The following is a 12,855-nucleotide window of genomic DNA, read 5'->3' as shown; positions in this document are numbered from 1 at the left end:
CCTCTACAAGGAAGGAAGAGGATCATTTTCTCAATTCTTCTCTATATACAGCATTATAATTATACAGCGCTCATTTTCCCTTTATTGTACTTTCCATTTGTATTGTTGTAGTCATACATATTGTCTTGTGTATTTTGCTTACTTCATTCTGCATGAGTTCATATAAGTCTTCCATGTTACTTATAATTTTTCATATTATTATTTCTATACTTTCATATAACACAACTTGTTTGGCCATTCTCCAGTTGATAGGAAACTGATTTTGTCTCCAATGCTGCCCTGCATTTTTGTATACATATAAAATTAAATTTATAGAGCAATTTAGAGGTTGGTTGTGTACATATGTGCACACTTGGGTATATATGGTTTATGCCTTTGTATGTGTGTGTGCCATGAATAATCCTTTTGGTATCCTCATAGAAATGTAGCACCAATGAAATTAAGCTAAAATTGTGGAAGTTAGAACCAGGAAAATGAACTAACCTCTGATAAGGCATTATAAGACTATGGTTAGTATACTCAAGTGCCCTGACTAGAGCATAAAGCAACATGGTCCTTGAGAAATAACTTCTTTGAAGGTTTGTGATCCACAGAATGTGGTTTTGCTAGGTAAATTAGAAAGACAAAGGGAATGTCCATCATGTACCCTTGGTAGTTGTTTCTACTTTCTTTTTTTTTTTTTTTTTTTTAAATAAATCATTACTAAGTGGCAGTCATAAGGTGCTAACTCTGTTGCAGTGTATTACCAGATTTGGCCCAGCACAATGTAGAACCTTTCTTTTTACTTTTGACTTCTTTGGCATAGATTACTTGGCAGTGAGATCTCTGAGTCAAAAAGTTATAGATATCTTCATCATATATACCTTAAAGATGGATGTTAGCATCCATTAATTTCCTTATTTAAATTTAGATTAAAAGATTAAAGATTAAATTTTCTTATTTAAAAAAGAGAGAGAAATGCTTAAAATAGAATGGTTATCACGTGGATAGAGAAAAAAGGAGAAATAGATCAAAAGTTGTTGAAATAGAAATGATAAGATTTGGCAAATGATTGTTATGTGAGATAAGGAAGAGTGACCGGAAGGATTATGATAATCTTGACAAAAATAGGGAAATTTGGAAGAGAAATGGATTTAGGGGAAAAGATCATTGTCTTTGAGTTTTGATTTGGACATATTATATTTGAGATCCCCATGGAATATACAGTGGGAAATAGAAAACCAGTATTATAGGGCTGGAGCATAGGAGATAAAATTGGAAATAGGATAGAACTAAAGTAAATCTGCATAAAGATGATAATTGAACCCAGCAATGGAAGCAAATGAGATCATTATATGAGCTCCTTGGAAGAAAGTTGTAAAATGAAGAGATTGGTCCAGATTATTTACTAAATCCACTTCTAGCATATGTTCTTCTGATCGAACAAAATGGGAATTTTATGCTGAATAAAGCTTGATGGAATTATGAATACAATCAGGAATTAGTTAAGTCCAGGAAATCATCTGAAATAAAGAATAAAACTTTATTTAAAGCCACCAATATCTTTAGTTTTCTGGGAAAATGATGAGAAGATTTGTTATAAATGTATTTACAGACCTATTTATGGTAGGAAATGTCCACTTTGACCTACAATTACAGTTATCTATCTCTTCCACATTGTGGGAGTTAGGGATAAGGCACCCCCACAATCTACAAAATCCACATAAAATTTTCTGGCCTACCCTTTGTGCCTGAGAGGAATTCTGATTTTTTTCTTTTTCTTTTATGGGGTATTTACAGTACCTTAATGTAAAATTTAGGTTAAGTTTTTGGTCTTAGTGTCTGTATCATCTTCTGGCCTTTGTTGTATCATCTGTGGCTTCCTCAAAACTCCCCCAGACTCCCATTTAATTTCTTATGATATTTGCAATATATTGAAACCATGATGGGCTAAGTCCCAATGGAAGGGATAACTGTATACACTAGATATATTCTGCTGTTGCTATCCTCTTTGATTGGAATACTTTTATATTGTTCCTCTAACTCTAAAATCCTGCTCATCCTTCAAGGCTTAGTATAAGACCTATAACTTCTCCATGAAGCATTTTTTGATTACTCCAGATTATGATGATCCCTCCCTTCTCTGGACTTCTCTAATCTGCAATGGACCATTTAGCATATAATTTTATGTTGCCTTGCTTTCTTTTATTATCTAATATGTATTTTTTCCCTTTCCTGCACCTAGATTATACAAATTTGTGTTGATTACATAACTGGTCAAGTCTTTACAGGCACAATCACACAGGATAGAACTGAAGTCCTTTTCATTTTGGTCTGAGGGACCTTTTTTAACAGCCTCACAGAAGGTAGGGTAGTTTTTTTTCCCTAAGTTTAGCCACTGTGAAAACAGCATTGATGGACTGAGGCAAATTGGAACTAAATCTTCTGAACTGACCATTCTTGTATAGACTCTGCCATTGTCAAATGAATTGTTCTGTGTAAAGCCAGCCTTTGCATTATGAACCTTGGGCAAATCAAGTACCCTTTCCGACCCTTACTTTCTTTACCTCTTTACCTCAGGTCTTTATCCTCTAAAGTTGCCCCTCTATTATCTTATCACTCAAGAATACTTCTCAAGCATTGCTTTTTTTTTTCTTCAGAGTTTGTAGATTACTTAAGTAATTACTTTCATAATCATTCTATTTTGATTTTTCTTTTGAGTTGCACAAGTAAATCTATGACTTTTTTAAAAAGTCTAAAAAACCTTTTAGCTGTTAGCTAAAAGTGAGAACATTGTATTTATATTTTGTTACTGCTTTATTTCATTACATTCCGACAGAATTGGCTAATAATTTGCTTTGCTCATACATGCATACAGATTTCATTTAGATCTGAAAGTTTTAACATGTTTTTCTCTAAACGTTTATAGTTGAGTATGTTTATATTAAGGTATTTCTCTCATGTATGCATTTCATTTATACATTGTAAATGCACATTTTTGGAGCCATTTAAGCATATTAAAGCCATTAAGAGAAATGCTGTCTACTAATGGTTTATATTTAATAAAGCAACATAATTTATAAAACTCTTAGAATATGTTAATATTTTATAAACCTTTCCTCTGGGAAGGAATTTTTTTTTTTATTTCTTTAAGCTTTAAATATCCAGGTAAAAAATTGGGCTATTTAACTTTTATATAAGTACTTTATTTTAGTAAGAAATGTTGTGTAACAGTTTTGGTTTTTAACAGTGTTTCATAAAAACAACAACAAAAAAGCGCCACACTTTATGGAATTGATTTGATAAACTTTTCTGGTCAAATATAGCTAGCACTAGAATTACTTACATTTAAGAAGATGGTTTTTGAATGCTTCATTAACTCTTACTTGAGTAATTTTCCAGTTTCTAATGTTACTTCTCATCTGTTTTGTTCCATGGGTTATCATTTCTTATATACAGTGAGTCCTACTACCAGTGGAAAAAGTAAAAAAAGTGCCCAATTTTGGTAGACCTTCGTTTACTGAGTGCTGGAAAATATCTTTAGACTTTAAACTTTAAAACTTTAATCAGGTATTATATAGAGAGACTCCTTTTAAAAATAAACCAGAACTTGATGGTGGTGCTGGTGGTGGTGGGAGGGAAACTAAAAAATCTGACCAAACAACTTTTCCTATTAGAAGGTTTTTCATGTTTTTGTCAAAATCATCACAGCTTGTTTTAATTTTTTTAAATTTCCTTTCCAACATTTGACATTCCATTGCTTTGCAGTTTTATGTACACTATTCATTTAATAAGCATTTTTGGCTTCAAAAGGGTTGAAATCCTACAACAGAGGAACTTTTTAGTTAAGGTAGTCTATAACTTAACTACTAGTCTTTTTAGCCTCTTGGTAAGTTGGTATCTTAAATTCTAATTAATATGTATTTCTTTAGATTAGTACTTAAACAGCTTGAACAGCAGCAGTCTTAATTGATAATGTATCATTTGTTGGCATTTTGTTGAAGAGTTGTATTTTGCTTAAAATTCTCAGCCTCATTATTATATTTTTTTATTTTAAACATGACCCTTTGTTGTCACTATATGCAAGAGACCATTTTCCTTTAATCTGAGACAGCTGCATATGTTTATAGACTCTAATCATAGAATCTCACAGAAATCTGACCTAAAATGAACAGATGTTTGAACTCCTATGTAAAGATCTATTCTAAACAGTCTGGGCTACTGCTAGACAAGAATGCCAAACATTTCAAACCACAAATTATGCTTGATAATAACCACCTTGATAGCAGAAAGAAGCAAACTCTCAGTTCTATTATATGATTCAGAAGATATCAAGTCTTTGGTATTCTAGCTTAGATTTGCTACATTATAAATTAAGTCCATGTGTAAATCTCATTATTGTGAAAGTTATGAAAACTGTATTCACATATGCAAATTCTGCAGGCACAAAAATTAACTCATTTTTTTCCATTTAACTGTAAGCATTACTATTTTGTTGATAGTAAAACAAATTATTACGGTGGAGAATAATTAAAAAGCATTAGTATAAGAGGAAAGACAAAAACATTCACATTTATTTTTCCTAGGAAGTACATTGTAAAAACTGTTTTAATAAATTTATTAATCAGTTTCATTTTTTGTAGAGTGTTATGGAGTGTGCCCATTTTGAAATGTGATCACTGAAATTTGATATATTTCCTTTAATTAGTTGGTGATATTTGTTATCTTGGAATTTTATTCCATTCTTCAAGGTTTAATTCAAATTACTTTAATAAACAAAAAGAATACAGTTCTTCTCTGTAATTTTCACCAGATCCAATGTCTTAGTTTGACTAAACAATAAAATAACAGAATCACAAATTTGGAGTCATTTAGTGCAACTTTTATCTGAACCATGAACCTACCCTGTTGAAGCTTTATTATAGCTAAAGAATATCAGTCTTATCATTTCAAATGTGAAATTTTCAGGTGGTTTAGTCTGTGGAGGACTGAGAAAAAAAAAGCACATAACAATGAATTCCTAGACTGTTGTTTTTTGTTGTTTTTTTAAAAGAAAAATCTTGTGGGAAAAAAAATCAGTACTTTGGTAAGCAACACCATCCAACTTACCTCTGACTTTTGAGCTTTGACTTCACCAAATAGAAATGATCAAGGTTTGAGTATAATCCTGTTGAACTCTAATCTTATTATTGCAATCATAAACTAAAGCACATTAGTCTATGTTCCATTATTTATCTCTGAAGAAAATAATGCTGTCTTTTCTCTTTTCAGTGGGGATTAGATTTGGTCAGTAAAGTTTTGATTTGCTAAAAAGCAAATTCTTCCCTTTTTAAAGAATCTAAATATGGAGTTTTCATCTGTTTCCTCAAATTAATTGAGAATTTTAACTATTTCCCAAATTTTATTCAAACTTTAAATCTATAAATTATTATTTAGCCTCTCATTCTGAGAGACTGGATACTTTTCATAAAAAGTCTGCTTTTAATAGCTGGTTATTTTGGTCTACAAAAACTAGTCATTTAGTTTTATGTAATAATTCCACTGGGATATTTACTTTTAAAAGTCATTTCAGTGTTATCTTCCTTAATTCACATATGAGTCCATTACATAATTTCATCATTTTTGAAGTTAAAAGAAAGAAATTTTTCAAGTTAAATCTTTTCCTTTTCCCCTCCTCAGCTTAAGTTCTTTTGAGTGATTTAAAATGGTGATTACGCTTACCTCTCATTCTTAAGACTAGATTTACTGTCCTATATTTCCCCATCTATTAGTTTCTACAGTTAACTGTTTAGCCAGCACATCTAAAAGCCTCATCTGCCAACAGCCTCAGTTATTGAAAGTCCAGTACTTAGCCAGCAGGGGATGCTGCTACAGTGGTCAGTATTGTCTAACCATAGACCTCAAGCATCATCCCAGCTGTGATTCCAACTCAACAAGGAAGAGACTCCCCTGGTCTCTTCAGCACTGATACATTCTCTTTCTACTGCTGAGTAATTTGAGCCAGTTTACCTTTCATTTCAACCACGTCAAAGTATTGGGGGAAAAAAAAACATCAGAGGAGCCAGGAAAGTGAGAGGGGCTGAACAGTAATGTGTTTATAATATAAATCCTTCCTGTTTTCTCAACCCTTGGTCTTCTGGCATTTTTCCATCCTGACAGTCAAATGAAAAGTACTCTAGAGGTTTGCTTACAGATGCTGGCCCCCATTTTGAAGAATTTTTTTTAAAGTATAGCTATTTTATTAGGAAAATTCCAAAGCAGTAAATAAACTTAACAGTGGTTTAAAAAAAAAAAAAAGGTTGACTAAAAGCAGCAACCTCCAGGATCATATCAGCCTTTGCTGGAACATCTTTGGAGAACAGTAGTATGTCACGCATTCCAAATGAAACAGGTTCGAATTAATGACTTCATCTTTTGTTGTGGCAGAGATTTAATATGACTCACTATTGTTAGAGCTGGAAACAAGAATACCTGGGTAGTTTTCCCAATCTAATGTCTGACCTTGAGGATCTTCTTGTTTTCTGACTTTAGAGAGCATAAGGTAATGATTTTACTTGTTTTTGTAATGATCACTATCATATATATTTCTTAAAGAGTTTAAGATATTCATAAACTATTTGTAAAGTCTTGTAGGAGGAAGGGCTGAATATAAACAAGAAGAAATAAGTTCTAACCATAAGTCAAAAGCTGATTAATCTAAACCTTTGAGGGCAAGTCCTTCATGAGTTCACATGGGATTGAGAGAACACCTGAGCTGCTTGAACAGAATGGAATGTTTTTTCTCATGCTTACTTTGCTCCTATCCTGATCCTATATTGTAATTATTTCAAAGATATAGAGAAACCCACCAAAGCAAAAAGTGATAAAGACTGCTATTGTTTGGTCAAAAATTCATAAGATCATAGGATTTAGACTTGGAAGGGAATTTAGGGATCATTTAGTACAACCCTCTCATTTTATAGAAGTGTAACCCAAGTTAAATGTCTTGTCCAAGGTCAAAAAGGTCATAAGTGGTAGAACTGGTCTTAAAAACCAGATGTGCTGACTCCAAATTCATTCCTCTTTTCACTATGTCATTCTGCCCCTGCATTTCCTTTTCCTTGAGCTAAAACTAGGTAAAGTTTCTCCCCTCAGGAAAAAATGACATTGGGAAGCAAAGGGCTTTCCCTTTTATTCTTTTTAGATGTCCATGGGATATATTTTTTATTATCCATTGGAGTTGAGACCTAGTGACCAGTTGATAGAACTTATCTATTAATAGTTTTCTTTGTTTTATGTATAAAAAGAATGCATATATGCCTATTTGTTACCTAGGATTCTTTGAATTGACAATTCAAGAAAAAAAAAACTTAATACTTGGATGACAGAAAGTTAAAAATTTCTCTCCTTGCTATCCTTTCTTTGCCCCTCTCCAATATTAGCAATGGTAAGACCTATTTCCTGATTTTTAAGTTGAAGTAAAAAAAAGTATGACATCAACATGGGCAGATGAGAATGGGAGAAGTATATTTCTCTAGAAACCTCCAGTAAGGGAGAGGCTACCTTTCAAGGCAGTCTATTCTACTTTGGATATACATTTATTATATATTTAATATGTATATATCAAATTGTTAAAAAGTTATGCCATTGAACATCCTCACAATTGAACAAGAATGTTCATTGATACAGGGTCAAGAATAGATTTCTAAGGCTGTCTACTGCAGATCTCATTCCAAGTTGACATCAAGTCATCAATGACTACTCTTTGAATCTGGCCATTTAATTAGTTATAAGTTTATCAAATGTAGTATCACTTAACCCACATCTTTTCATCTTGTCCACAATAAGAGCATGAGAGATCTTATCAAATACTTTGCTAAGATCTAGGTGAACCCTATAACATTACCATGTTCTACGGTAATGTTCTGCCAAAAAAAAATGTGGGGACAGTGAGTTTACTTGGGGAAAACTTATTTTTGATGAAGCAATACAGTTTTGTGATCTTGGCTTTCCCTTCTACACAATCACTGAGAATCCTTTTTTTATGACATATGCTAGATTTAAAAAAAAATCAAAACATTTACCCTATTCCAATCATATGCTATCTTTCTTGTTTTTTATGATTATTTCAGGGAGCATTGATAGTGGCTCAGCAATCACACATGAAAGTTCTTTCATTATCTGATAGTACAATTCATCTGGGCCTGGTCATTTGAACTCATCTTTCTATCTCATATTTATCATATATGAGATATTCTATCTCATATTTTCTAACTCGCCACTGACCATTTTTGTTTGTCCTGTTAGTCCAAAGATGATTTTCTAGAAGAGAGAAAGCAAAAGAAAAATGATATTTCAGAAACTGGTCCTTCTCTGTTATTGGTTCCAGGATATATCTTCTATAAACTCATTAACACTGTTCTTTCTAGACATAAATTAAACAATGGCAAGAATTTGATGGTGCTACTTGAAAATGTAGGTAAACATATTGTTCCTCCCAACTCCCAGTCTGGTGCTTTATCTACTGCATCATCCAATTGCCTCTTCTTCAGTTACTTTTCAATGGAGTTTTTTTATTTGCAGTTTTATATTTTTTTAATTTAACATTTTTTAAACATTTAACATTTAATGACCAAGAAAGCTGTCCCCAAGACTTGAAAGTCCCTAGTGACTAAGGCTTATGCTAACTACCTGTTGATACAGTTTCCTGGTGGTCAAGGGCCATATGACTGTGTCATCCCATGAAGATACCATCCTATTTCAAGTTGGAGCCTTTCCAATTTGATGGATAGATGTCCCCATGTATGCATTGCTATATCTAGCCCAGTTAATCAGTCACATTTCCATGCTTCACAGTGATGTCTTTATAAAGTATGAACTTCTTTCTTTGATAGAATTAAGGGGAATCTCATTGGAAGGATATAAATTGGACATACTTTTGCAAAGCTTTAAGTGACTTAAGTTAGAAGATCCCAGAGAGAGTTGTGAAAGAAACGAGGAGGGCATTTCTCTCTCCTCTGCTCTAGTCAAATAATCTAATAACACAACACCTTGTTCAGAGAGAAACAAGCCATCTATCAATTCTGTAATTCTAGTCATGACTTATAAGTTTTATGTAATATTAGGAAAGTATTCACAAAGTACCCTCCTAAAACATGGAAGAAGTAATAGCTACCGAGGAACCCAATGTATAATTGTAAGAACCAGTTAGGGAAATATCTTGAGGATGGAGTGTATTGTACTTTATTTCTTTAAAGAGTGTTTTTTAGTTATGTTTATGTAAGTCTTTGAGTGTGTCTTAGTAAATTGTCTTCTAGATATTTTATGTATTTTGTAATTATTTTGAATGGATTTTCCTTTTCAGTTATTTCTTCTCTTTGTCAGTGTTCATGCCTTTAATTTCTTTCTCTTGTCTAGTTATCATTGGCTTTTCTTGTCAAATGATACTAGGAAGAGAGGCATCTTTGCTTTATCCTTCTATTTATATTGAAAACGTCCACTGTTTCTCCTCTTATCTGAAATTCTACAAATAGTGAGATCAACTTCAAAAACATCCTCTTGCCTCTACTATTTTTAATTGTTACTTCCTTTCTCACTATCTTGCAATCCATTTTTCATGAATCTGCCAAAATAATTTTCCTACGTGAAAAACTTGACCATCCCTGTCCTCTGAACAGGTATGCTCATTGTTTCTCTGTACCCACTAGGATTAAATACAAATTTCTGAGTCTGACATTCAAGGTCCTCAATAGTTTATTTCCACTCTTATCTATCCATTCTATCTTTTCAATCATATTTCACATTACTTAAATCTACCCACTTTGTATTCCCATTAAATTGAATTAATCATTCTCAAGATTCCATTTGCTATCTTTGTGAATTCATACAATCTGTCTTTTATGTCTGGAATGCACTTTCTCTTCATTTCCACTTTTCAGACCCCTTGTCTTTTGTCAGGTTTCAATTCTGAACCCTAGTTGCCAATGATTGTATCTTATCAAATTATCTTATAGTAAGCATATCTATGTGCATGTTACATGCCCCCAAGAAAATAAAGTTCTTTAAAGGCAAGGGCTGTTTCATTTTTGCTATTTTTTTGAGGGAGGGAAAGATTTGATGGATAATGCCTAGTGATCTTTGTGAATTTTAAATACCTCTCGTGAGTCAGAAGAGAGAAGGTCACTTAACAATTTTTTTTAATGGCTATATCTTTGCAGAATTTTAAATAGCTAAGGCTTGGAGGGAGACTATACAGATTGGAAAGTCAGAGAGAGAAGTCAGAGTCCAGATATTGGGGAAAAAAAACCAAACTCTTCCTGTCTTCACTGGTGTTGTAGGTCAGTTATGATTGAGGGCAATTAGATGCTTCACTTTTGAAACTGAAATCAAATGAGATACTCATGAATCATCTAACAGTTAACAAATAAAGGCTTATTAGCCCTAGCATAGTATATTTAGCAAGTATAGAGAGTTGATTTAGTTGAGAGCATCTTTCCTGTCTTCCCAGAAGAGCATTAGATTTGTACTCCCAGAAGCCTGGTATAATACCTTACAAACAGTAGGTACTCAAAAAATGTTCAATTAGATTGAAATCTTTCCAGAGATTTAGTCTTGCCCCTCTGTTGTCCATTTTTTATCAGTGATGTCATCAAAGACAAAGATAGTAAATAAATCAAATATGTAGTTGATATATTGTGGGGAACACAAAGCTGGGAGAGGGTAAGATATGATTACAACTGAATGATAAAATCAGGATCTAAAAACAGTTAACAGAAGACAACTCTACAGGATCACTTCATACCTCTCAGATTGGCTAAGATGGTAGGAAAAGATAATGATAAATGTTGGAGGAATGTGGAAAAACTGGGACATTAATGCATTGTTGGTAGAGTTATGAACTGATCCAACCATTCTGGAGAGCAATTTGGAAATATGCCTAAAGGGCTTTCAAACTGTGCATTTGATTCAGCAGTGTCTCTACTGGGATCTCTAACCCAAAGAGATCATAAAAGAGGGAAAAGAACATATGTATGCAAAAATGTTTGTAGCAGTCTTTTTTGTAGTGACAAGAAACTGGACACTGAGTGGATACCCATCAGTTGGAGAATGGCTGAATAAATTGTAGTATATGAATGTTATGGAATATTATGGTTCTGTAAGAAATGACCAGCAGGATGATTGCAGAGAGGCCTGGAAAGACCTACATGAATTGATGCTGAGTGAAGTGAGCAGAACCAAGAGATCACTGTACATGACAGCATGTATTTGGAGAAATAAAATACTATTTAAAATACATATATATGCATATATATGTGTACACATATATGTATACACACATTTTTAAAAATCCTAACAACATGCTAAAATGATGAGTTGATTCTAATAAGCTAAAATGTAACAGGGGTAAATATAAAGAATTTGGATTAAAAAAATCAGTTGTACCAGTATAAGACAGGGAAGGCATGATTAGAGAACTTAGCATTTAGAAAAGTCTTAATGGAATTCCTTTTCAATATAAGTTAGGTGGCCAAAATGGTTGACTCAATCTTGGGCTACATCAATGGAAACATAGTGCCCATAGATTACAGTCTGTTGTGCTCTACCCTGGCCAGATTACAAATAGAATGCTGTGTTTGGTTCATAGTTCTGTTATTTTCAAATGAGGCCATTGAAAAGCTAGACTTCATTGTGAGGAAGTTAACTAGGTTGGCAATTAGAACTAAAAATCATGCTATAGATAGAATGGAGATATTTAGAATAACTAGAAGAAAAGAAAATTAGTACCATGAAGGATGTAAACTATCACATCAACACTTGTACTTAGGAGGAGAAGGAAGAAGGGCAAAAATCTGGAACTCAAAATTTAAAAAAAATTTTAAAAACTTTTACATAAAATTGGAGAAAAAATGAAATACTAAAAATAGTTGTCTTCCAATAGTTGAAATGCTGTCATATATATAAATGAGGGATTAGGCTTTTTTTCTTGGGCCTCAAAGTACAGAACTAGGAAGAGTGAAAAATAAGTTTAGACTATAAGGAAAGATTTTCTTATGAGAAATGTTAAGAATGGAATAGACTATTCTAGGAGATAGAGAATTTTCAAGCAGATATATTGGTCACTCAGATAGAGATGTCTATTGAGGTATGGGCTAAACCTTTGAGTTTTCTTTCAATATCAGATTCTGTCTTTCATATTTTTGTGTTAAGCATTGTGCTTTCCCTGTTTTATCACTAAAATCTCAAAACTCAAGTCATCTAACTCAAATCTCTGACAGCTTGCTATGATGGAACTGTTGGCTTATCTTTCTGACAGAGTGAAATGAGGATCAGTACTTTGGAGGTAGGGAGAGGAATAAAGGAGGGGAAAGAGGAAAAAAGCACATAGGAAAAAAATTCACCTCCAAAAAGTGCACAGAAAAGGGAGATTGGGAACCTTAAAAACAAATCTTACCCATTACACAGTTTTTTCAAGGCCAGCCTACCAGTAATTTATTGGTGCTTAGAATTTTGTTTACATTTTCCTGGTGTACATTAAAGTTTTAAAACAATGTTTGCAAGGCAATAAGTACTAGGAAAGACGAGAAAATGAAGGACACTAGTGGTTGTGGGGTTTCTTGAGAGGACCAAAAATATAAAAACAAAGGCCCACTAATGGGTTTCTTCTGTTGGCTGGCCTTAAAGAAATACTGCTCTGCTGAATGCCTTTTCAGTGACAAATCCTTGGAGAAATTAGCACCCCCAAAACTCAGACCTGGTGTAGCTCATAGGTTATTACCTCAAGTAACTAACTTTTTTTTTTTTCAGTGAAGGAAATATCAGCATGCTCTGTTGAATTAGAGAGATAATGTTCTATGTTCTATTCATTTCCCTTTCTCTCAGAGTTCCTCAGTGACACAA

General features: G+C 33.1%; 1 protein-coding gene across 5 annotated transcripts in view; it reads left to right on the top strand.

Annotated features, from left to right (window-relative positions):
• The window catches only part of AOPEP (aminopeptidase O (putative)), a 490,524-nt gene that overhangs the window by 168,027 nt on the left and 309,642 nt on the right, over positions 1-12,855 (top strand). The window lies entirely within an intron of this gene.

Source organism: Sarcophilus harrisii, chromosome 1 (genome assembly GCF_902635505.1).
Source record: "Sarcophilus harrisii chromosome 1, mSarHar1.11, whole genome shotgun sequence".
In the NCBI taxonomy this organism is placed as follows: Eukaryota; Metazoa; Chordata; class Mammalia; order Dasyuromorphia; family Dasyuridae; genus Sarcophilus; species Sarcophilus harrisii.
The sequence above is the reverse complement of the archived record's forward strand: the minus strand, read 5'-3'. Positions and strand labels throughout refer to the sequence as shown.